At 44.7% G+C, this 24216-nt stretch overlaps 1 long non-coding RNA gene across 1 annotated transcript; it reads right to left on the bottom strand.

Moving 5' to 3' along the window:
- Nucleotides 1-22494: 22494 nt before the first annotated feature.
- LOC140219982 (uncharacterized) lies at nucleotides 22495-23845 on the bottom strand. The gene is made up of 2 exons (XR_011896216.1): nucleotides 23514-23845; nucleotides 22495-22847 (listed from the first exon to the last, which is right to left on the bottom strand). It is a non-coding gene; the product is annotated as an uncharacterized lncRNA (long non-coding RNA).
- Nucleotides 23846-24216: the final 371 nt, after the last annotated feature.

The following is a 24216-nucleotide window of genomic DNA, read 5'->3' as shown; positions in this document are numbered from 1 at the left end:
TGCCTCTCCAGGTCAGTGAGCATGCATTACAGTTGGTCCCCTGAGTTACTAAGCAAGGCAATATCATCAGCGAATCGCAAGTTACTAAGGTATTCTCCATTAACTCTTATCCCCAGTTCTTCCCAATCCAGGTCTCTGAATACCTCCTGTAAACACGCTGTGAATAGCATTGGAGAGATCGTATCTCCCTGCCTGACGCTTTCTTTATTGGGATTTTATTGCTTTCTTTATGGAGGACTATGCTGGCTGTGGAGCGGCTATAGATATCTTTGAGTATTTTTACATACGGCTCGTCTACACCCTGATTCCGCAATGCCTCCATTACTGCTGAGGTTTCGACAGAATCAAACGCTTTCTCGTAATCAATGAAAGCTATATGTAAAGGTTGGTTATATTCTGCACATTTTTCTATCACCTGATTGATAGTGTGAATATGGTCTATTGTTGAGTAGCCTTTACGGAATCCTGCCTGGTCCTTTGGTTGACAGAAGTCTAAGGTGTTCCTGATTCTATTTGCAATTACCTTAGTAAATACTTTGTAGGCAACGGACAGTAAGCTGATCGGTCTATAATTTTTGAAGTCCTTGGCGTCCCCTTTTTTATGGATTAGGATTGTGTTAGCTTTTTTCCAAGATTCCGGTACGCTCGAAGTCATGAGGCATTGCGTATACAGGGTGGCCAGTTTCTCTAGAACAATCTGCCCACCATCCTTCAAGAAATCTGCTGTTACCTGATCCTCCCCAGCTGCCTTCCCCCTTTGCACAGTACACCCCGACCCGCAGAAGACAGCTGCCATCGCAAAGTTCCCGCAGCCAATCGACATGAAGGCAGTGCGCAGATTCCTTGGCATGTGTGCCTACTATAGGCGCTTTGTCAAGGACTTTTCACGCATCGCGGAGCCGCTAACACATCTAACGAAATGTGATGTCAAGTTCAAGTGGGAAACGCCGCAGGCCGACGTATTTCAAGAACTCAAACGACGCATGCAGTCGCCGCCGGTACTTTCACACTTCGACGAGGACGCCGATACTGAAATCCACACTGACGCCAGTAGCCTAGGCCTCGGTGCCGTCCTATTCCAGAGGAAATACGGACTTGAACGGGTGATATCTTATGCTAGTCGGTCGCTGTCAAAAGCGGGAGGTAATTATTCTACGACTGAAAAGGAATGCCTCGCCATCATTTGGGCTACAGCAAAATTCCGCCCTTACCTCTATGGCAGGCCATTCAAAGTCGTCAGCGACCATCACGCGTTCTGTTGGCTAGCTAACTTAACCCATTAAAGACCACCGTGACCATATGGTCACGTTAGTCTTCACAGTGGATTTCAATTAATTAAGATTAACAAAGCGGCACCAAAATCGCCTTTGACGTGCCATTTGACATATTAGAGTTCCATTTATGGATACCAAGTGGCAGCAGCTGTCAGTCGTATTGTGGGAGCCCCTCGCGAAAGCGGGAACAAGTGTTGCTCTGCGAGTAGCGTTGCCATGCATCGCTCCAAGGGGTAAGTGTGTGTTTTTTTTCAATAATTGTTTAAGCAATAGTCAGATATCCTTACCCCCGTATTTGCCTTTGAATATGTGACTTCGATGAGCATTTGTGAAAGATTAATGTTTGATTTATCCATGAACGAACGTGTAATCTTGCGCGTTGCCATATGGTCACGCTGGGCCTTTAGGCTACCGAACTTTTTATTCTTTAACTGCATCCTCATCTCTTGCACATCTGCTGCCGTGTTCTCGCAGTGGTTATTTTTATTTTATTGTCTGAATAGGCTCATGTTGGAAAAAATAGCGAAGATAGTCGTAGAGGAAGATGACGTCGTGTCAGTGATTTATATCGAGCCGCCAGAGGCTAGCACCTATCCGGATGAAGACTCGGTCGATGAAGACTCAGGTGGGCTCATTGACAATTAAGCAGGTGGCAGCTATGAGCCGGCGCTGAAACGCGGAAAGCCTATCCGCTTCCGGTATAAAGTATGGTGCCTAAATGCCAAGAACAGATACCTTGCAAACTTCAAAGTGTATCAAGGCAAGCAGGAGAGATCCCGGAACATCTGAAAAATATGAATAGGACTTCGCAAGAGCAGCGGCGCCACTTCTTCAAATGGTGGAAGAACTCGCAGCAGAGACGCACGACCTTCCTTTCTTTTCCTATTTTGATAATTTATTCACAAGCATGAAGCTACTGAGGCATCTCAAGGCACAGGGCTACGAAGGCACGGGCACAGTGAAGCAGAACCGTGTTCCCAAAGAGTTCCCTATCGCTTTACCAGAATTCGTCAAGTGCCATCCTCGCGGGCACGAAGATCCTGCGCTGAGCGACAATGGGATAATTGCTGTCCGCTGGATGGACGATTCTGTAGTAACAATCGTAAGCACCATTCACGGCGTAGAGCCAATGTCATCTGCAGACAGGTACTCTCGTGTTGAGAAGAAGCGAATCAAGGTGGCCCGTCCAAACACTGTTGCTCAGTACAAATTTTATAGGAAGTGCGGACCAGATGGATGCAAATGTAGGTGCATATAGGATGGAAATCCGTGGGAAAAAGTGTAGGTGGCCGATTTTTACTTGACTTTATAATGTATCTATCAGCAACGCTTGAGCGCTAATTCGTAGCACAGGGCTCAACGTCACGCAGGTGGAATTCCGCAGGCAAATCGCACAAAGCTACCTGATGGGATGGGACAATAAGCCTAGAGGACCTGGTCAACGCCAAATCCAAAAGACTGGTGATGTCCTGAATGGTACACGGCATGACCAAGCGGCCCACTTTGTTACAACAATACATAATGGCAAGAGGCGGAGTTGTGCATGAGATAATTGCAACAGTGCGGTGCACACACAATGCACAAAGTATGACGTCGGCATGTGTATTCCATGATTCAAACCATATCCCACTAAAAAAGTGCTCGACTATTCGCTATGTATGTTTTTTGTGATGTTTCGTGGCTTGAAATAAATGTTTTTAACTTTGCGTATTTTGCTGTAGCGTAAGGACCCAGTGTGACCATATGGTCACGGGCTATATTTCAAAAACTAATTAGGGAAGAGTAATAAATTCTTGCATGTGAATTATTAGTATAAAGGTAAGCTAATATATTAGATTTATTTCAAAATAGCAAGAAAAAAGGAAACCGGTCCCTAATGGGTTAAAGGACCCTTCAGGACGGCTAGCCCGGTGGAGCCTCAGACTACAAGAATATGACGTCACGGTAATATACAAGTCCGGAAGAAAACACTCCGACGCCGACTGCTTATCACGTGCCCCCATCGATCCCCCGCCGCAAGACGACGAGGACAACGACGCCTTCCTTGGAATAATAAGCGCGGAAGACTTCACTAAACAGCAGCGAGCAGACCCGGAGTTAAAAGGCCTCGTCGAGTACATGGAAGGGAACACCGACGTTGTCCCTAGGGCATTTAAGCGCGGGTTGTCTTCGTTCACGCTACAAAACAACCTGCTCGTGAAGAAGAACTTCTCACCAGTCCGCGCCAGCTACCTTCTTGTTGTACCGTCAGCGCTGCGTCCAGAAGTACTGCACGCCCTACACGACGACCCAACCGCTGGGCACCTCGGATTCTCCCGGACGCTGTCGAGGATACAGGAAAAGTATTACTGCCCGCGTCTCACCGCCGACGTCGCCCGTTACGTCAAGACATGCCGAGACTGTCAGCGGCGCAAGACACCACCGACAAGGCCAGCAGGATTACTACAGCCCATCGAACCTCCTCGTCGACCATTCCAGCAGATTGGGATGGATTTGTTGGGGCCGTTTCCGACGTGAACATCCGGGAATAAGTGGATCGTCGTGGCGACGGACTACCTCACCCGCTTCGCTGAAACTAAAGCTCTACCAAAAGGCAGCGCAGCCGAAGTGGCGAAATTTTTCGTCGAGCACATCCTGCTGCGACATGGTGCCCCAGAAGTCCTCATCACCGACAGAGGAACGGCTTTTACAGCAGAGCTCACCCAAGCCATCCTGCAATACAGCCAGACAGGTCACAGGAGGACAACTGCCTACCATCCGTAGACGAATGGTCTCACGGAGCGCCTGAACAAAACCCTCGCCGACATGCTAGCAATGTACGTCGACGTCGAACACAAGACCTGGGATGCCGTCCTGCCGTACGTAACATTCGCTTACAACACGGCGGTGCAAGAAACAACACAGATCACGCCGTTTAAGCTGGTTTACGGCAGGAATCCGACGACGACGCTCGACGCCATGCTGCTGCACGTAACTGACGAGGAAAATCTTGACGTCGCTAGCTATCTCCAGCGCGCCGAAGAAGCCCGACAGCTCGCCCGCCTGCGGATCAAGAACCAGCAGAGGACCGTCAGCCGACACTACAACCTCCGACGACGCTTTATCGAGTACCAGCAAGGTGACCGTGTTTGGGTTTGGACACCTACACACTAAACAAAAATAACGCGAAACGGGAGTAAACCGCTCGTCCTGTATCGCATTCCCGTTTCTGGTTTTTTTTTTACTACGTACTAGTCGAGGTAAAAATTTACTACCATGCTGACCAAGTTTTTTGTATGTAGAAACGAGAGTAATTTTTTAATCTGTGGGAAGGTTTTTAGGGACGATAGTGAGACTATATATTTACTCCCATCACGAAGTTCTAGCGGCTATTCCTGAGAGTTATTTTTCAAGCCCATTCGCGAGTTTCTTGGGTCTGATGTGAGAGTATTTTTTTACCTCCTTCATTAACTTTTCTCAGCTTTATCTGATAGTAATTTTTCAAGCCCATTCTGGAGTTTTTTGGAGGTGATGTGGGATTACTTTTTTACATCATTCATCCAGTTTTCTAGGCTATTCCTGGGAGTTAGTTTCAGGCCTATTCTCGAGTTTGTTGGTACTGATGTCGGGGTATTTTCTTACCTCGTTATCAAGGTATCGTAGCTCTACCTGAGAGAAATTTTCAAGCCCATTCTGTGGTTTCTTGGAGCTGATCTCGGAGTATTTTTTTACCTCGTTCATCAGGTTTTCTCGGTTCTTTCCGAGAGTAATTCTTCAAGCGCGTTCTGGAGTTTCTTGGGCCTGATGTGGAAGTAGTTCGAAGACAATTGAAAGATTACAAGGATGATTTCATGGATCCCAAGCATGAGTGATTGTTTATTAGTTGTGACATGTTTCTCATAAAAAAGTCAGGCATGAGTTAATCATCACAAACTATAGCCTTACAAAATGCTGTGATAAGCATAATAAATATTTGTACTAATACACAGACTGGGGGCTGGTAACTGCCCATTAGATCTCTCATAGCAAAATAAAATACATCACAACACATTCAATGTGCAATCCCACTAAAGTACAGTGAAAACAAGCAACATACAATATAAAATCTAACTGATAAATATACAGTCAGTACTAGAGACGTTCACATTAAACCCACTGAATATGCAGGTCATTCCTTCAAACAGGCAGTTGTCCAGAACATGGGTGTGATGTGCATCCAATGGATTAGTATGAACATAACTATGCAACATAAAAATATTGCACTTAAGGCCAAATGGCATCTGCTGCTAACGGCCATTACTGCGCCAGACAAAATGAAACAACCATGTGGTAAATACAGCAAGCATTCGTACTATCACATTAGTGCCGGCCACTGCCCATCATATCTCTCACTGCAAAAGGAAAACTATCAACCCATTCACGATGTAGTGAAACTAAAGCACAGCGAAAACAAAATGACACACAATACAAAATCTAACTCACAAATACACAGGCAGTACTAGAGATGTTCACATTAGACACACTGTATATGCAGATCATTCCTTCAAACAGGCAGTTGTCCAGAACATGGGTCTGCAGTGCATTCAATGGATGATTATGGACAAAACTATGCAACATAAAAATATTGCACTTAAGGCCAAATGACATCTGCTGCTAACGGCCACTACTGCCTCACACGAAATGAAACAACCATGTGGTAAATACAGCAAGCATTCGTACTATCACATTAGTGCCGGCAACTGCCCACCACATCTGTCACGGCAAAATAAAAACTATCACAACACATTCAAGATGTAGTGAAGCTAAGTCAGTAGTAGAGATGTTCACATTAGACCCACTGAATATGGAGATAATTTCTTCAAACAGGCACTTGTCCACAACATGCGCGTGCAGTGCATTCAATGGATCATGAACAATACTATGCAACATAAAAACATTGCACTTAAGGGCAGCTAGCATCTGCTGCTAATGACCATTACTGCCCCAGCGAAACATTAGTGTCGGCAACTGCCCACCATATCTTTCATTGCAAAAGAAAAACTATCACAACACATTCAAGATGAAGTGAAACTAAAGTACAGTGAAAATAAACAAGTGACACAATATACAAAATCTAACTCTTAAGTATTGCAACAAGCAAATGAGAGGGCACTAGAGATTATCATTAGACCCATCGATAGCATGCTGACCTTCAAACAGCTAGTTGCCCAAGACATGGGTGCACAGTGCAATGAATGGATAGTTAGGAAGAAAACTGCAACAACCATGAGCAACATGTTCTATAAACTTTCAAACTTTCTAAAAAATGACCTCACTCAGATAAGGAAAGTGGTGATTGCTAATACACACGACAAAACATATATGTGAAAACAGCCATTAACTGATACTAAAGCCCCTCCATACACGTTTCCGCCGACCAGGTTAAGTACCGCCAACCTACCCTCTTCCTCCACGTTCCTCTGCCACTCGCCCCCTTAGCTTCCGGCGTCAAGCGGAACTTCCGTAGCTGCAGCTTCCTGTTCCGAGTGGAAGTAACGCTATGTTTTTCTTAACGTTGTTTACTTTCGCGTCGATGGAGAGGCTTTAATTGCACCAGCTGCGGTTTAAACTGTGAATGCGATTCCATCCAAGTACCACCGCCTATTGTAACCAGCGATCTGATCGTGTTCGCTGTTTCGCGTCAACCTGCGACGGGTTGTGCCACGAGACAACGTACAGTGGAATGTAGTGCCTGGGCGCTTGGAGACCACTGCCATTTTTCGTGCATTTAGAAAACAGCGACCGCGAATTACTACTTCAGCGGAATACAACAGCTTGTCGCCTTTGCATTCTTCTCATGGCGACTACCACAGCTCTGCTAAGCACGCGTGGGCATCTCACCATCGGCAGTCAAAGCGGAAATTCCCGCAGCACAACTCCAGGAAGCGGTAACGCCGGAACCGGAAACTTTGAAACTGGAAATGCTGGAACCGGATTTGATGTCAGGGGAAAAGGCGGCGCACAACAAAGGTTGTCGCTACTTAAGAAAGCGGCAGTGGCGCGTGGATGGAGGGGCTTTAACTGATACCACTCCCCCTTGTGCTCAAAGAAAACGTATGCAGCCCTTTTTTACACACAAGAGGAACATGTTATACAACTGTATTGCAGTACTTATGGGTACAAGCCAGATGTCAATTTCGTTGCCTAAATATTGTAGTGCTTCTTAGATAGAATAAAAGGTAATTGAGTGTGTTGCCCTTGTCTTTTTCTAGGCATGCAGTTGTGATGGATACCATATGCTTGTGTGACAAATTGAACATAGTGCTATAGGTACGACTACAAGGATGTATATTCGTAGCTGCCCTCAAACCCCTTCATGTTGCCAGTCAGCATCTATGGTGTATCTTTGTATTGCTCATCTAACACTGTTTACACACAGAAGGCATGTCTGAATACCAAACCACCTTATTCTCCAGTTACTTTAAAGTGAATGCGTTGTGACAAAGTGTAATGTGAGAAGTCCATGATAAAGAAAAAAAAATAAACAGCTAATTCAACTCCCCCCTGAATTACCAATTTCTGGGCCATTAAGTTTTGCATAATACACTTGTGGTGATTAACACAGAGTCATGTTGGCCTAACCCTAGTGGCACAGGACATCCTTCAAATTATCAGTTGGTACAGAATCACTGAGCATGCTGCTGGTGCTCTTGCCCCCGCTGAGAATACCTGTCGCAAACTAACACACATTTTGTTGCTAAAGGTCCATTACAGAGATACTAAAGAGAAACAATAAATCATTTTAGACTGATAAAACAATCTTTCAGAACTGTATTCATGAACATTGTGGCAATAAGCGGATTAATAGATGAGAAAATGAAGATTTAACTTTCAAGTTTTATGCAGTGCCCGCACATCAGTGTGGAGTCATACTTCAACTAAGTATATTCTTTGACACCTTTACAACAGAATTCATCGATATTGGCCAGTAGAACATTAGCTAGACCCGAACAGACATCGTCAAATTCCATATCACAGCGAGCTGGTGCAGGAATTAATAGGTGGTGGTGGCGACACCAGTTTTCGTTTTTGCAAGTTATCTGGCTTATCAAGCCAATTCTCATGGAGGGAGTTGTTTTTTCGGTGTTGTAGAAAAATGATTTAATAACGCTCAAATAAAATTTCCCTTTCGTGTCCCTTTAAAGCAAGCACTGTGCTACATGGCTTGGGCAAGCTGCCAGCCACAGAACCCACGAGTGCTTTTGTTAGGCAAAATAATTTTTACAGAAACTTTCTTGAGGATATGCATCTGAAAATTTTTTTGCCTAGCAATAGCTCTTGTAAATATTGACTAAATCCAATGCTTTCACCTGCAGCTTTGTGTAGCTCAAATCCAGAAAGCAGTGCTCAATAAATGTCAAAACCCTGCGGGCCTTTTCGAGTAGATAACGTGGAAGACCCAGAACGAAGCGAAAAGGCAGGCCAGGCCTGCCAGCAGTGACGATGTCACAAACAATCGCTGCGCATCCATGTGTAGCGCCTCCCTTCAACCTCTTCTTTTGTAAAAGGAGCCTTAAGGAGGGCCCCCGCGAACTGAAAGCCTGAGTTGTTAGCATCCAGGCGCAGCCTCTTCAGCAGGCACTTTTCAACATATACACCGTCGCCGATGTCTACCTGTGAAACAATAGAACAAGCACAGATTAATTTTCTACACTTTTGATCAAGGAAAGGTTAGGAAATAGGGTAAGGTGTGCAAAAACGGAAGTAGCTGCTTCTTGTTGATATAGTTTAAAGAACAAAGTACCCTTACGTATACCATACGTGCGTTGTGCTGAGCTGTGTACTTTCACCTAAGACTAGAAAGTATTGGGAACTTCAATGCGAAAGAAAGACATTCATCTGCCTAGCTCTAAGCGAATGCGTTCCACCCCTTGGCACAGAATGAGATCTGGTGCTGTTCTAGCGATTAGCAGACATTGAAAGCTTCAAGCCTGATTTAGTATTAGGCCAAGGGTCAAGCTGTGCTCGATTATAGTCGGATACAACTTTAGAAAAACAGAGGCGTTTACTCCTCCGAGGCGGATGCACACGAGCATCCACTAATGGTTGCGCACTCTGGACTGATGTCATGCGCCGGACGGCCGGTGGCCAGCCGTCGGAGAAGATGGCCGCCCGGGCTTCGAACTAGGCCAAGTCGCGTCAGCTGTGCGCGTCAATGCCTCGTCACAGTGAATTCCCAAACAGTTTGTCATTGTCTATCATGCCGGAAATATTACTGCGAGCTTACGATGCGGCATCTGTGCTGCGTGCGTGTATTCTAAGCCGTGATCCGGCGAAGAAACATTGCACCGAGCATTGCTGATGCTGCGCTATGCTTTGCCTGAAAACAGGATGTCTCGGTGACTGCTGCATACACACATCCTGCCTGTTTGTTCCATGTTTTTTATTTCGCTCCCGAGTGAAGTTAGGACAAGAAAAGTTTGCCAAAGTCTGGTGCCTGCTGTCAGCTGCGGGTGAGTTCGTGTACCGTGTCGCTGCATTTTCCATCAGACGGGGTAAAGTGATGGAGCAAAACCATTCTGAGGAGAAATTAGAAAAGCGTGCGTGCGTGAAACAAACCTACGAGCGTCTCAACAGAAAATATTTGCAAAAGAAGCCTCCAATGCAAACATTTGTCGCCGTCAACTTAGCGTGAATGATTGTTGTCAACAGTGAGATAGCCGAGCGTCTAACAGCGGTGTTCGAGCGTTGTGTATAGCCCCGTCGATTGATTTCTTTCCACCAGTGCTCACCGCGCACGCAAGCTGTAGAATGCGTGCTGTGGCACAGTCACGCATAAGTTGTGTTGCCAGCGTTCCTGCTTCCATGCGTGTTTGCACTTACTCATATTTGTCCTTTTATTTTATATTAGCATTTGTTTTTGCTAGTTTTCTTTCAGCAAAGTCTTTACACATTTTCATTAGCCAATCTCATTCAAAGCACTAACTCCTGTACACTACACAACTGGCCTCTTCCATCTCATTAAAACCTTTCTCGCTGGTCTACCTCGTCTTCTCAATCTGCCTACTCGCTGCGTTTTCTGTCCTTGTTTCTTGTGCTGTTGCTGCAATGTGACTAACCAACTTGCTCAAAACAAATTTTGATCGCCTATCAAAACAGAAAGGTTTAGAGATACATTTTCTTAAAAACGTCATGTGGGTTGCACAGTAACTTTGCCTCTTACCTCTGTTCATGTTTATGCGTCAGTGCATGTGGCAGCTAGCCAGAAGTGCACATGAAAGGCTGCATATTGTGAAACACCTTGCTATGCTGTTGAATTTTTCATGCATGCAGTCTTAGTAAACAAACGGTTTCACTGCCTATCACATATGATGGTGAAAATTTTCAGCACGAATAACAATGTGCAGTGGGGTGTGATTTCTGTCTGACGCTTTCGCCGTTGCAAAGACATTATTCAGTGAATGGAGCCCAGCAAAGCAGTGCACTAAGAGCTTTTGCAACTTTCACCCTTTATTACTTCACAAATGACATTGTCTGAACCTGGCCGTTGATCGACATGCCGATGGCTTGTGAATTAAATAATTGCCTCAATAAAACACATTCAACTTCACTCAGCATTTTTTAGCACAATGCTAGCAGAGCTATTCAGGGTGAATAATTGTGCTTACATTGGTGTTACTTGCCCGGTCAGATAAACAAATACAACAATGGCTGTGGTATGACAGTGATTTGACATGCAGACTGCTAATGGTGCCTTTTGAGCGTGCCCTTGACTACTGCTATTAATAGCTACCCGCCTGGGTATATTGGGCCTAACTAAGCCAATGATGTTTGATAATTGTTCTCTTATTCGCATTACTTGCCTGGGCCAGGTAACCAAAATAAACAATGCCACCACATGAATGTGTGTTTGCATGCAAGCTGCCAACAGTGGCTGTCATTCTCCATTTATTGCTGCCATTTCACCAACAGTGGCGACGGATTGACTGCGCTTTGACGTGCAGACTGCTAATGGTGCCTTTCAAGCGTGCCCTCGACTACTGCTATTAATAGCTACCCGACTGAGTATATTGGGCCTAACTAAGCTAATGATGTTTGATAATTGTTGTCATATTCGCATTACTTGCCTAGGCCAGGTAACCAAAATAAACAATGCCACCACATGAATGTGTGTTTGCATGCAAGCTGCCAACAGTGGCTGTCATTCTCGCATTGATTGCTGCCGTTTCACCAACAGTGGTGACGGCTTGACTGGGCTTTGACGTGCAGACTGCTAAAGGTGCCTTTGAAGCGTGCCCTGATGACTGTTATTTCATCACAGGGCCCGTCATGCTCATAGGTGGCTGCCCAATAGAGTATTGGGCCTTCTGACATTGGCATTATTCATCTCAACGGGCTGGAAAAAACAGTAGGGGCAGCACAACTGCACGCAAAGCACAATGTGCTTTGGCGTGCAGGCTGCTAAGAGTGGCTGTCAATTTCATTCACGTTGACTACTGCTTTTTCGTGTGAAGCTGGACAGTGGATGCCCGAATGAGCATTTCGCACCCCACATAGTTATTCAGGATTAATAACTGCATTTGCATTCAGATTTTCCGGCATTTCAGCACGTTTCCATGCCAACGCTTATATTGAGCATGATCTGTGCAGGACGTTGCTTTTTCAGAATTGGGCTTCCATTAAAAGGAATATATCATCAAATGAACTGCTTATTTATTTGAGAGGCCACGGGAGAATGCTTGGCTGCTGTGCTTGACACACAGTACACCGCTTCAGTGATGGGAGATCCATTGTTGCGTTTGCCGAGGTATGTGTGGCTGGCAGGAGGTCTGGACCTCGCTTCACGCAGAGTCAGATACGAGGAGAGTTTTCTCTGCGAATAATTCTTTATACAATGTTTACATGTTGTCGTCGTTATCAGGACAGAGACCAACAGAGCAGCTGCAAGCTGCTTAAATAACACCCCTCAGTCCAAAGATCCCCCAGACAGTCCCCAAGGACGAAACAAGGTCGAGAGAGAGAGGGTCCGGGCAGCCTCCGGTGTCCTAATGCCGCTCTCGGTGGCCGGCGCTTCCTTGAACCGCGCTGCGGCGCCGGGACGATTTGGCGGTCGGTCAGAATGGTGCACTGGGCAAGTTTTATGGCCCGCATAGGACAAAGGGAACCAACTGCAAGGCACTGGGTCGAAACACAGCCCTCCTTTGGAAACTGTCCCCAACACAGCGGGAGTCGTTTGTGGTGCGGGCGCCGCCGGACAAATGAGGGGGAGGGGGGTTGCATTGCTGCCGGGACGGAGAGGGGCCGAAAAGCAGTCCGTGATCCGGTGGCTGCTTCCGTCGTGGACGCCGTGCAGCCGCGAGGAAACCCGAGCCGTGCACGTAGTCGTGTCCGAAGCAGGCAGGCACCATGCAGGGATGAATGCTGCCTCCACGGTCGACAAACCATAGCACTGGCCTTCCGTCAGGCAAATCCCAGGGCACAAACATAACACCACATACGCTTCGAGAACTCGTTAGTGATCTTCTCGATCGTCGGTATCTCGTTGTGGTGAAAGAAATCGTGCACACGACCTCAGCGCACATGTGTCCTACTTCGTGCTGCTTCTTCTTTTCTCCACATTTTGTGGGCGTTTTCACGAGGGTGTCGACAGTTTGCCACCCGAAATATGCGAAGCTTTGACCTCCCTCCTCACCTTTAACCCGGTGCTTTCGCTGACACTGAGCATCTTGGGTTTGTAATGGTTGCGTAAATGCATTGTTTTATATAAGTACTTGTTCAGTAGCAACTGATTCATTTGAAGCTCGGAACAGGAGTAGTAAATTTGCCGTGTACATATAAACAAGCACAAATGCCATGCAGAGTTGCTCTTTCTACTTTTGCCACTTGCAATGAAGCTAAAGAGCAGACGACGGGCAGCGTTGTGGAAGGCACGGGGTTATTTTTCTGTCGCGATCTGGCATGTGCTGTAGCACATGAGAGCTCTACTAATCCAGTCATCAAAGTCTTTATTTATACCGAGAATTGCGCGTTTCCGAAGCACGATTTTTTGAGCGGGATTATTTTAGTCGCGGAGGCAATCGGACGTCGCGCTTCAGTCATCTGGGCGGGGCCTCCCCTTTTTTCTAAAGTTGTATCCGACTATAGTGACGCACAAGTGCTCGAGAACTATTGAACAAGACGCAATTGTTTTCGATTTACTGACTGCACTTGGGTGTAAAGCTTTTGTCTGAGAAATGAATAAACCACATACACATGCAGCATTTTCATAGTTAGCACGGTCTTTAATAGGTACTGATACCTTCAATTTAGAAAGCCCTGTATATTGGGCCTCATCATAATAATTTCATAAAAGGTTTGGAAAGGTAGAAGCATACAATTTTAGAGCCATTAGAAGACAGGTGAAATTAGTTATTTATTGCAATTATTACTCAAATTTAAGATTTAGACCACTCATCCCAATGAGAAATTGATGCAAGCAGTTTGTACATGCCACATAAGCATTTAGATATCAAAAATAGCGATTAGAGAAAACCTTCCCTTGGAGGTTCATTATTGCAAGCAGTCATGCCCTCCAGGAGAAATAACTTCTTTTTCTGTAGGCAGAAATGAGGCTCGGGTATTTTATTGACACATATATATGCCCATGCATATATGTTATCTCTGCTGTAAACCTTTTTTTCATGTATATGCAAGGTGTGTGTGTAACATCTCATGGTGCACAAAATCAAATCCATAAGAACCCGACAAGAAGCTAAACAAACAAGAGAGCAATCCCAGTGACAAGCCACGCTAAACCAATGAGGTAGCCATCCCAGTAACAACCCGTATCAAAAATTTTACTGACATGCATTCTGAACTTTGAAACATAACATGTGTATATGAATACTATCTACATTAGGGCAATGGGCAACTTTAAACAATGGCTACGCCAACATCAGAACTACGTGGATGAGAAAAGAGTGGCATCAAATGCTTTGGCAGAGCATGCAGCAATGACTAAACACAATAGTGACTGGATAGTGTCTAGCATAATCGGCCAGGAAAGAAATTGGAAGCCATGCCTGTACCCGGATTCCCTGGAGATGCAATCAACAGGACACACGTTTATCTGAAACCAAGGAGCCCACACCCATCTTATGCTAAAACTTACTTAATTAAATATGCACTTCCACTTTATTTAGCCTTATTGTGAACAAGGCTTCCATATGGAAGCCAAAATGTATTGCTTTTAATGTTGTATTTGGTTGGTCTATGTCTTTCTTTGTCATGTTTCATACCGACCACACAGGCTTCTATGAAACTCTTGATGATACAACTTTTGTGCGAAAGCATTGCTTAAGGCACTTTTGCCTAAACCATGTCTTTAGGCGGTACAACGCATTTTTCGAGACACGAAACCTCAATTCATGGTTCTTAAAAAGGCATTTTGGCTAGATTAATATAGTCTATATGGAGTATATAAGGCATAATTACTCAAGCGTCCAATTATATTTAACTCAGAGGAGGCTACTTTAGGTAAATTCATTAAACTGAGGGCACTCCACCAAAACATAAAATTCGTGATCAGCCACTAGAAATCCTGAAAATGGCAATACAGTAAAATGATTGCATATTACACAAATGTGTCCTACAACTCGAAAGGCAGCGCCAGTTTTGTACGCACCTTTGAAAAAGCACACAGATCACGTGCTTTATTGTCGTGCTTTCCAGCTTCCAGCAGTGCAGCAGGTTCCTGCTTGATGTAGGGATGCCTCCAGAATCCGCATAGCCTTCAAAAGTAAGAAATGTTTAATTTATTGTGTTGTGAACCTGGGAATTTGTGATTTACCAGTGTCATGTGGAATTGCAAAGAGAGCCTCACACAGCCAGCTGCATGAATTTGCGTCTGGTTGCACAAATGTCTCTTTGTTATATCTAAGGAGGTTACACTGATATTTTGTAACAAGCGAAGTTTCAGGAAGGAACGAAATCAGCAACAACAGGCTACCAGGACAATCAAAAACAAAACTCAAATATGCAGTAAAACGTGGCGCATTGGATTAAACAAAAATATTAAGCACATGAAAAGCACTCTGAAAGCTAGATCGCGATTTTGTAGCGATGCTATTCCTTTTCGTTATTCGTTAGTGGTTTGACCGTCGCCCCGGCCCGTGCTACGTACTGGAACAGCCGGCCGTTTGCGGTGGGCGACAAGAGTGGTATAGAATCGAGGGGTAAGTATCGCTACAAAATCGCAGTCCTTACTTTATTACGCACTGCCGTATAACCTACGATTGCAAGAGCTGGCATCCCGTTCGTAAGAATTGGTTGGTCTATGTCTTTCTTAAAGGCCAGTGTCTGAAATGTCTCGATTAAAAATAAACTTCGTTACTGTAATATCGGCCTATGTCGGGTCTGCAACATAGAAGACAAATACGCGAAGACACTCAAGAACATAAACAATACACAGGTTCTCGCGACGTGGTCATCCAAACCAAACTGTATACATAGAAAAATCTTCATACAAGCTTCTATCTGCTTAAGCGTCAAACATAGGAATCGTGTGCCAACGCGCGAAGCCCATGATACATCGACGGATACATTACACATGTACTGTACTTGCGGGAATGCATATATAACGAATAACTTCTTGCCAGAAAACTACCGAACGAACAGCAACTTTCAGTGTTTCCATAATTGTGTGCCCATTCAGGCATAGCAATCAAGGCGGGTAGCATATATTTTACAGCAGAATGCAAGTACGCTGTAACATCAGAGGAAGCCTTCGTGAAATTGTTTGCTAAATGTGCACAGCAAGACGGCCAACCTACGATCAGAAAGCGCGTTGCTCTAGCTAGTTACACAACGTTCATTACGTAAATCATAAGTTCAAGAATGCGCGCAAGGGCCAAACTTGCTTACCTTTCAAAAAGACTTGGCCAACGCTCCTTCGCCCCAAAGGTACCGAGGCACCGACGTTTTTCTGGCGCAAGCACTGTAGAACTTCCGATGAACTCCAGCTCCACAAAAGCACAACCTTCAACAGTCTTCCATACACTACGATTCGAAGCTCCAGTACCAGACTTTTCACGAGAGCGCGGGCAGGCAGCTCGGCAGAACAAAGGCAGCTCGGACGGGCGCTGTAGTAAGACACTCACTGTCGACACTGGTAGATCGCACGAAACACACGGCGAACTAACGGCGTTACACAAGTCCGGAGGGTTTGCGATGGTTACTGCACACGACAAGGAGCAGATTTTGTCTAGGCACTTCTAAAATATAACTCAAATACCGCCTTACTGCAAGGTGCATTCACTACAACCAACGTGGTATGTCGACCAAACAAATACTGCAGTGGCGCCACTCTACGGTTTTTAGAAAAAATGTATCGTAAATTAGAAAATTACGTGTTTTTTCCTAACAACAATCGGTAGGGACACTTTAACAAATTTCTTGGGTCCAAAAGTGTTAACTTTGTATATATATGCACTTTTTTATACGAAGTTTAAGAAAATGTACTGTATATATTAAAAAAAAAATGAAGCGGATGTCGCCTTCAAGATTCGCAACCGCTTCAGTGGCATGCAGTTTACAAAAGCACGGCCTTCGAAATCGGACTTTGTCGCTCAAACGAAGCCGCAGCTGGGAGGAGGGCAGGCATTTAGGCCCCAATTGTTGGGTTTACAGTGCTTAGGTAGGCTTCCTTATTTATAAAGAATATACAGGGACTTACGCCGAACCATGAGCGAGCTTTAAGCAGGGGACACACGGTACGATTTGGCGTCCGATCCAACGTGCGTGTATCCCAAGGAGGATATATAAAACTTGCTGGAGTGGAAGCTGCCTATACGCGCCTATGGGCAAGGGTGAAGCCGCGCCGAACGGCCGGCGGCCATCTTACCAGAGGCAAAAGGCAACGGCGCAACCGCGCCTGTCCGCGCTTCTACTTTTTCGCGCTGCTCATGAAGGCGCTAGCATTCAGAAACCAATGAAAACAAGTGCTTCTGGTTGTAAACGGTTATCTCCCATCAACTGTAGCAGCCAACTGGCGTTAAGAAGGCTATTTAACTGCGGAAATATTAAGGAGAAAAGCATAGCGCAGCCGCGCTTTTTCGCGTTTACAAAGCAACGCTAACGAGCGGTTCTAGTATTAAACGTCTATTTTTCTTCAACCAGAGGGAAACTGGCATGTACAAGGCAGTTTGCCAGTTCAAATATTAGGCAGAAAAGCTTAGCACTGCCGCGCTCGTGCTTTTCCGCGCTGCGGATGACGGTGCTCGCATTTACAGAGCAACAAAACGAGTGGTTCTACAGGTTTTCCCGCTCAATTTAATCCAAGCGCCAGTCAATTTATTCCGAGCGCCAGTCAATTTAATCTAAGCGCCAGTCAATTTAATCTAAGTGCCAGTGATTTTAATCCGAGCGCCACTCAATTTAATCCAAACGCCACTCAGTTTAATCCAAACGCCAGCCGAAATAATCCAAACGCCAGTCAATTTAATCCAGGCACAACGGAATTCAAGAACCTCTGTATTTCAAAACTTCTGAAAATTTGCGAACATATTGTGAGTTAACACCTTGGACATGAAAGAGCGGGGAGATAGAACAGTAGCTATCCTGCCACGGGACTAACGACAACTTTTGGAGGTTTTGAAGCGAAAAGTTTCACTACGCTAGTCAACACCATGCATCGCGCGAGCCGGCGTAAGTCGGAATTGGCTCCGTAAGCCTGTTCGGAGGCGAATTGGCTCCGTGAGCGTGTTCGGAGACGAATTGGCTCCGTAAGCGTGTTCGGAGTCGGCGCAGGTGGCCACTGCCGCGCGCTATGCGTCGTCGTTTCACGTTCGCCGCAAGCGCGTGTTAATCTCAGAGGCCGACTACATAACCGCTTGCCAGAGAATAGGCGTGCGCATTCAACATGGAAGGAGAAGAGAGTGATACTACCGATACAGAGAGCTAGCTGTGTTTATGGCTGTACAGAAATCGCAAGACACTGTGCCCAACAATGATGAATAAAGAAGTTTAATAATCCTGCATACCTTATGGTATATATCATTGATAAGCAATTTGCATAACTACACATAGCACACGTGTAGCATAACCATAAGCTAACCAAAGCATATCCATAAGTGAAACCGTAAGCATAACCATAGGCTAAATCATAAAGCATAATCATAAGCTAAACCGTAAGCATATTCTTAACTTAAACAATAAGCATATCCATAAGTAAAACCGTAAGCATAACCATAGGCTAAACCATAAAGCATGACCATAAGCTAAACCGTAAGCATAACCATAGGCTAAATCTTAAAGCATAACCATGAGCTAAACCATAAGCATCACCGAACCTTTTCGATTCGAGATATCCAGGCTTAACCTTAGCTAAGCCCCAGCCAATTTTCTTATCTTCTACTTCGTTATGAGAACGACACAGAAGATGAACATGCTCCAAATCAATTGAGAAGAAACGTCAGCATGAGTACGTCGAGTTAATGGTACGCATGCGATTTGGTCATGGCTATCAAACGAAACAATAAAGGTTGGTTTGATGATAATCACTTGACGCGTTTGCACAAATTATTAGGCTGATGAATAAAAATTACTTTGAACTTTTTCTCTACGACATCAAAGCACTTTGATTCTCGGAAGTCTAGCTTTTCCAAAACCGACCTAGCTTCTTCCGAGTCCATAGTATATAGGGATGGTCTTACCTTTGCCTAGCCAGTAGCATATGGCAAAGACCGCGAGCGAAACTGGGATACTCAAACGGGAAAATTCATTGTGGCCATTCGAATGGCTTCTTAAAGTCGAAACACGAAAGTGGCAGGCTTATGGCGGTCGCGAGAGTAAGCTTTCCCGCAAGCTCAAGATTCGCCACTTTTGTCAGCCATCGATGAAGCTCAGAAACGCCTGGCCTTTGCTTCAGAAGCGCGCATCCAGCGGACGCACACAGTGAACAGAATTATACAGGAATATTGGCAAGAAGAGAGCATCCCATACGATGGACCTGACTAATGTCCACAAGCAATGGCTGAGAGAGATGACGATAAGCAAGGCTATATATAGAAATTAAGCTCTCCCTGAAAGGAATAATGTACGCAGAAACACGTCAAAGCAAAACAAATGCAACCGTTCTCGGCATTTATCATTTACCCTGTTATTAGTACGGCCCTCTTTAAGTGAAGGAAAACAAAACACAAATTGTAGTGCACGCAGGTACGCTTGCTTCTCAAGAGGCGTGATGCTTTTTTTTTTTAATTGTAAAGCCGTTCTTGCCGATTGCATTTTCAGCAATTATGTGTCCATTCCAGTCTTTTTGGGCGTTTCGGCGTTTGTGGCCGCCTTTTTTACTCATTCACATCAGTCGCCTTTTCAAGAAATTTGTTATAACAGCAAACCGTCAAATGGGCCGCCTTTCTCTGAACGTATCAGACCTGCGAAAACGTTCTGTACGCATCACAGCTACCATACGCATTGTAAAGCACCGTGAACACCCTGTTCACCTCATAGCGTATTGCCGAAGTTTACATATATGCGACGTACGGGAAATGTGATGTCATCTGTCATCTCCAGGGACTAAACCGTATGAGATCCTACACAGCATAATATAATTATGTTGCTAACGACTTTTCATGAGATGCCGTTACAGTGAAGAATTGTATATACCCGGCAAACAGAACTGTGCAAAATCACTATTTATTGCTAATGGCTCGCTGATGTTCTTTCTATTCTTCAAAATATTGCTGGTTTATTGAAGCATTACTCAATTGCAGCGCGTACAAGCAGACGCTCTAATGGTAAAAAATTATTGATACTTACTACTGGCTGAAACTTCTCATTTCATATTGTCATAACTTAATCACCTTTTGAGCAACTTTTCATTTTATGTCCATGAAGCTGTGATTTGTGAGTAGTCGAGAAAATTAAAGTTAACGTAGTCACCAATGACCCCCAGTAACTCGATCACATCAGCAATCTCAGAGGAAAGTAATTAGGGAAACACATTCAATACCTGTGGCAAAATGAACGAATGGTGGCTACCGCTCTCATAACAAAGTGATTCCTGATTACTAGTGGCTAATTCTTATCATCTCCAGGTTATTAATCTTGAATCATCGTTTCAATTACTTACCATTTGACATGCATGACGCTACGCAGCATAAAAGTGCAAGAACACCGAACAGAGCTTATAGCTAGTGATCATTAATGGCTCTGCGATGTCAATTAGCAATGTTGACTGATTAAATTTCTCATTTCTTGACACTTTCATTTATACCATTGACGGCGTGCATGAATGATGGCTGTGACCATCGAACTACACAAAGTGATTCTTCATCACTAGAGTGAATCAATCTTGGTATTTCCTATAGTTATCAAATTATAGTTAGTGAATAGCCGTCTGAATTACATTTCATTTCATATCTATGACGCTATTCTGCATGAAAATTCGAGAAGATCGCAGTGAGCGTATCACTAGTGATGACTAAAAACTCGGCTGTATCAGTTGGCAGTGGTAACGCAAAAGTGCTCATCGTGGTACAGCTTTATTGATACTACTGACGGCACTCACGAGGGAAAGCTGCCTCTGGGATAGTAAAATAGGTGAATAATATTCGCCAGTGACTTAAGTATACGAGTATATAGTAGGCATAGTGGGCCACTCGTTTCACCGTATTTCATTGGATGTATATGACGTTATGTTGCGCAAAACACCAAGAACCCCGAACTGCACATTGTATTTCACTTGTGATCACTAGTGACTTGACCATATTAGTTATTCAATTAAATGGTATTCATGACTGTTTTAGCCGTACCGATGACAAGGTATTTGATTGGAGGCTGCGGATATCGCAGTAGAATAGTGAATAGTGTTCGCTAGCGACCGAAGCCTCTCGGCGAGGGCCCAGTGATTATCATCGAATCAACCTTTATTGTTTCGTATGATAGCCATGACCAAATCGCATGCGTACCATTAACTCGACGTACTCATGCTGACGTTTCCTCTCAATTAATTTGGAGCATGTTCATTTTCTGTGTCGTTCTCATAACAAAGTAGAAAATAAGAAAATTGGCTGGGGCTTAGCTAAGGTTAAGCCTGGATATCTCGAATCGAAAAGGTTCGGTGATGCTTATGGTTTAGCTTATGGTTATGCTTTAAGATTTAGCCTATGGTTATGCTTACGGTTTAGCTTATGGTCATGCTTTATGATTTAGCCTATGGATATGCTTACGGTTTTACTTATGGATATGCTTATGGTTTAAATTATGAATATGTTTACGGTTTAGCTTATGATTATGCTTTATGATTTAGCCTATGGTTATGTTTACGGTTTCACTTATGGATATGCTTTGGTTAGCTTATGGTTATGCTACACGTGTGCTATGTGTAGTTATGCAAATTGCTTATCAATGATATATACCATAAGTTATGCAGGATTATTAAACTTCTTTATTCATCATTGTTGGGCACAGTGTCTTGCGATTTCTGTACAGCCATAAACACAGCTCTCTGTATCGGTAGTATCACTCTCTTCTCCTTCCATGTTGAATGCGCACGCCTATTCTCTGGCAAGCGGTTATGTAGTCGGCCTCTGAGATTAACACGCGCTTGCGGCGAACGTGAAACGATGACGCATAGCGCGTGGCAGTGGCCACCTGCGCCGACTCCGAACACGCTTACGGAGCCAATTCGACTCCGAACATGCTTACGGAGCCAATTCCGACATACGCTGGCTCGCGCCATATATGGTGTTGACTAGCGTAGTGAAACTTTTCGCTTTAAACCCTCCAAAAGTTGTCGTTAGTCTCCTGGCAGGATAGCTACTGGTCTATCTCCCCGCTCTTTCATGTTCAATGTGTTAACTCCCAATATGTTCGCAAATTTTCAGAAGTTTTGAAATCCAGAGGTTCTTGAATTCCGTTGCGCCTGGATTAAATTCACTGGCGTTTGGATTATTTCGGCTGGCGTTTGGATTAAATTGAGTGGCGTTTGGATTAAATTGAGTGGCGCTCGGATTAAAATCACTGGCACTTGGATTAAATTGACTGGCACTTAGATTAAATTGACTGGCGCTCGGATTAAATTGACTGGCGCTTGGATTAAATTGAGCGGGAAAACCTGTAGTTATATCCATTTATTTTCCATCAGCTAGCAGAAAACTGGCATGTAAAAGGCAGTGTAACTGTACAAATATTAAGGAGAAAAGCGTAATGCAGCTGCGCTCGCGCTTTTTCGCTTTGCTGATGCAGCTGCTCCCATTTAGAAAGGAATGCAAATGTGTGGTTCTAGTTGTAGTCGTTTATTTACCATCAACCAGCAGCCAACTGATACGCAGAAGGAAGTTCAAATGAGCAGATATTAAGGAGAAAGTCTCACATACGGTCAAGAACACCATGACAAACACCCTACTGGTGATTGAAAATAATCACCCTCGACAAAAGTGGTCTCACTTTGTTTTTGATCAGTTCACAGTTTCGTTCTTTCGTCATGTGGTGTATTCTCACTTTTATATATTCTTCAGCGATTTTTTTGCACAAAATATAAATATGGTTATCAAGTGGATCAAGATCAAGGATGTGGTCCTCCAGTTTCTGGAACCAGTCTTCATGCTTGCGGCCTGGACGCTTCCTTTTCATCTGAAATAGACGCCATATGTATACATCTGATGAGTCTCAAGTCAGAGAAAAATAAGAGCAGTTGTAAAGCTATGCCTCGTTTGCTACCAAAACTTACTGCTTCATAAAGGTGGATGTATGTTATTTTCAAATTTTGCTTAAGCATCTTTTCAAATCATTAGCCTGTTTATTTTGTTTAGCATCTGAGCTTGCATATTAATTAGATCTATTTACGTCACCACCGATGCGCGCTTACTGAACAGATTTGCAGACTGGAGCCGCATCTGCAGCCTACGGTTATGAGTAGCAGTTTTCGTACTTTTTATCCTATGAAAATGAAAAAAAAAATTGAAGCTGTGCAAAATCTAGGCGCAATAGCGGTCTCTATCCAATGTCATGGTTACAGCTTAGCTGAGGCGACCCTGCCAGACGGCAAATTTGGTGTAATTTTCATAGAATGTCATTCAAAGGTAATGCCTTTCATTAGCTGTGACAATGGTAAATTTAACGACATTAGTTGAAAACGACATCCGCGGTCTAATGAGCTCGAGAAACTCAGTCGCATTTCTCGCTTTTGCAGCTGGCAGGGCACACAGTGTTGATTTTTATCCGGCTTATCACGGTCACTTCTTCTCAACGAAAACGAGACCGCCACAAATACATCGCGCGACGTTCTAACATACTCACGGGCTTCTGTAGATGCTCCGGAAACGCAGGGAACACAGAAGGAACACTACCCGCACGCAGTCGTGTTGTCTGTCCGGTGCGGTTGAAGCACTCCGGCGCGAAATGCACACAGCAAAGGCGATCTCCATCTTTCGCATGCCACCTTTCACGGCGAACAGCCCGCTCCCACAGGCTCCGCAGCTCCGGATCTTTTGGAAACCTGTCGGCAATTCCAGGACTATTAGTCGTTGCGCACACACACACAACTTATCAGTTGACATCCATCGGCAACGCGAGCGTAGTGGCTCAATGAACGTGTTCTCGTGTACTTACAGGTGAAACGTGAGGCCACAACCCTTCGTCGGCCTGTTCGCACATCCGTAGGCAACGCAAGAGGCAACCATAATCAAATCGATGGTGTTTACATGCCCCTCACATCAAATTGCACTGCATACCAACTCACGAAAACAGCAGCGAGAGCCGGTGCCGCCGGCGCCGAGCGCGCTTTCTGCCTCTGGTAAGATGGCGGACGGAGGCTTCAGTCGGTGCGCGCTCTCTCCACTCCAGCAATTTTTATATATCCTCCTTGGTGTATCCGAACGGTCGAGCGGCGCGTAAGCTCCGCCCAGATCCAGCCCCCCCCCCCCCCGCTTGAGTACATATTCACGTCGAGAAACGCAATATAAACAACTCTGCACAACACTGCTTCGCTTTACGTGAACAC

This window comes from Dermacentor andersoni, chromosome 8 (genome assembly GCF_023375885.2).
Source record: "Dermacentor andersoni chromosome 8, qqDerAnde1_hic_scaffold, whole genome shotgun sequence".
Lineage (NCBI taxonomy): Eukaryota > Metazoa > Arthropoda > Arachnida > Ixodida > Ixodidae > Dermacentor > Dermacentor andersoni.
Note: the sequence above shows the minus strand (reverse complement) of the source record. Positions and strands in the feature narration are given on the sequence as shown.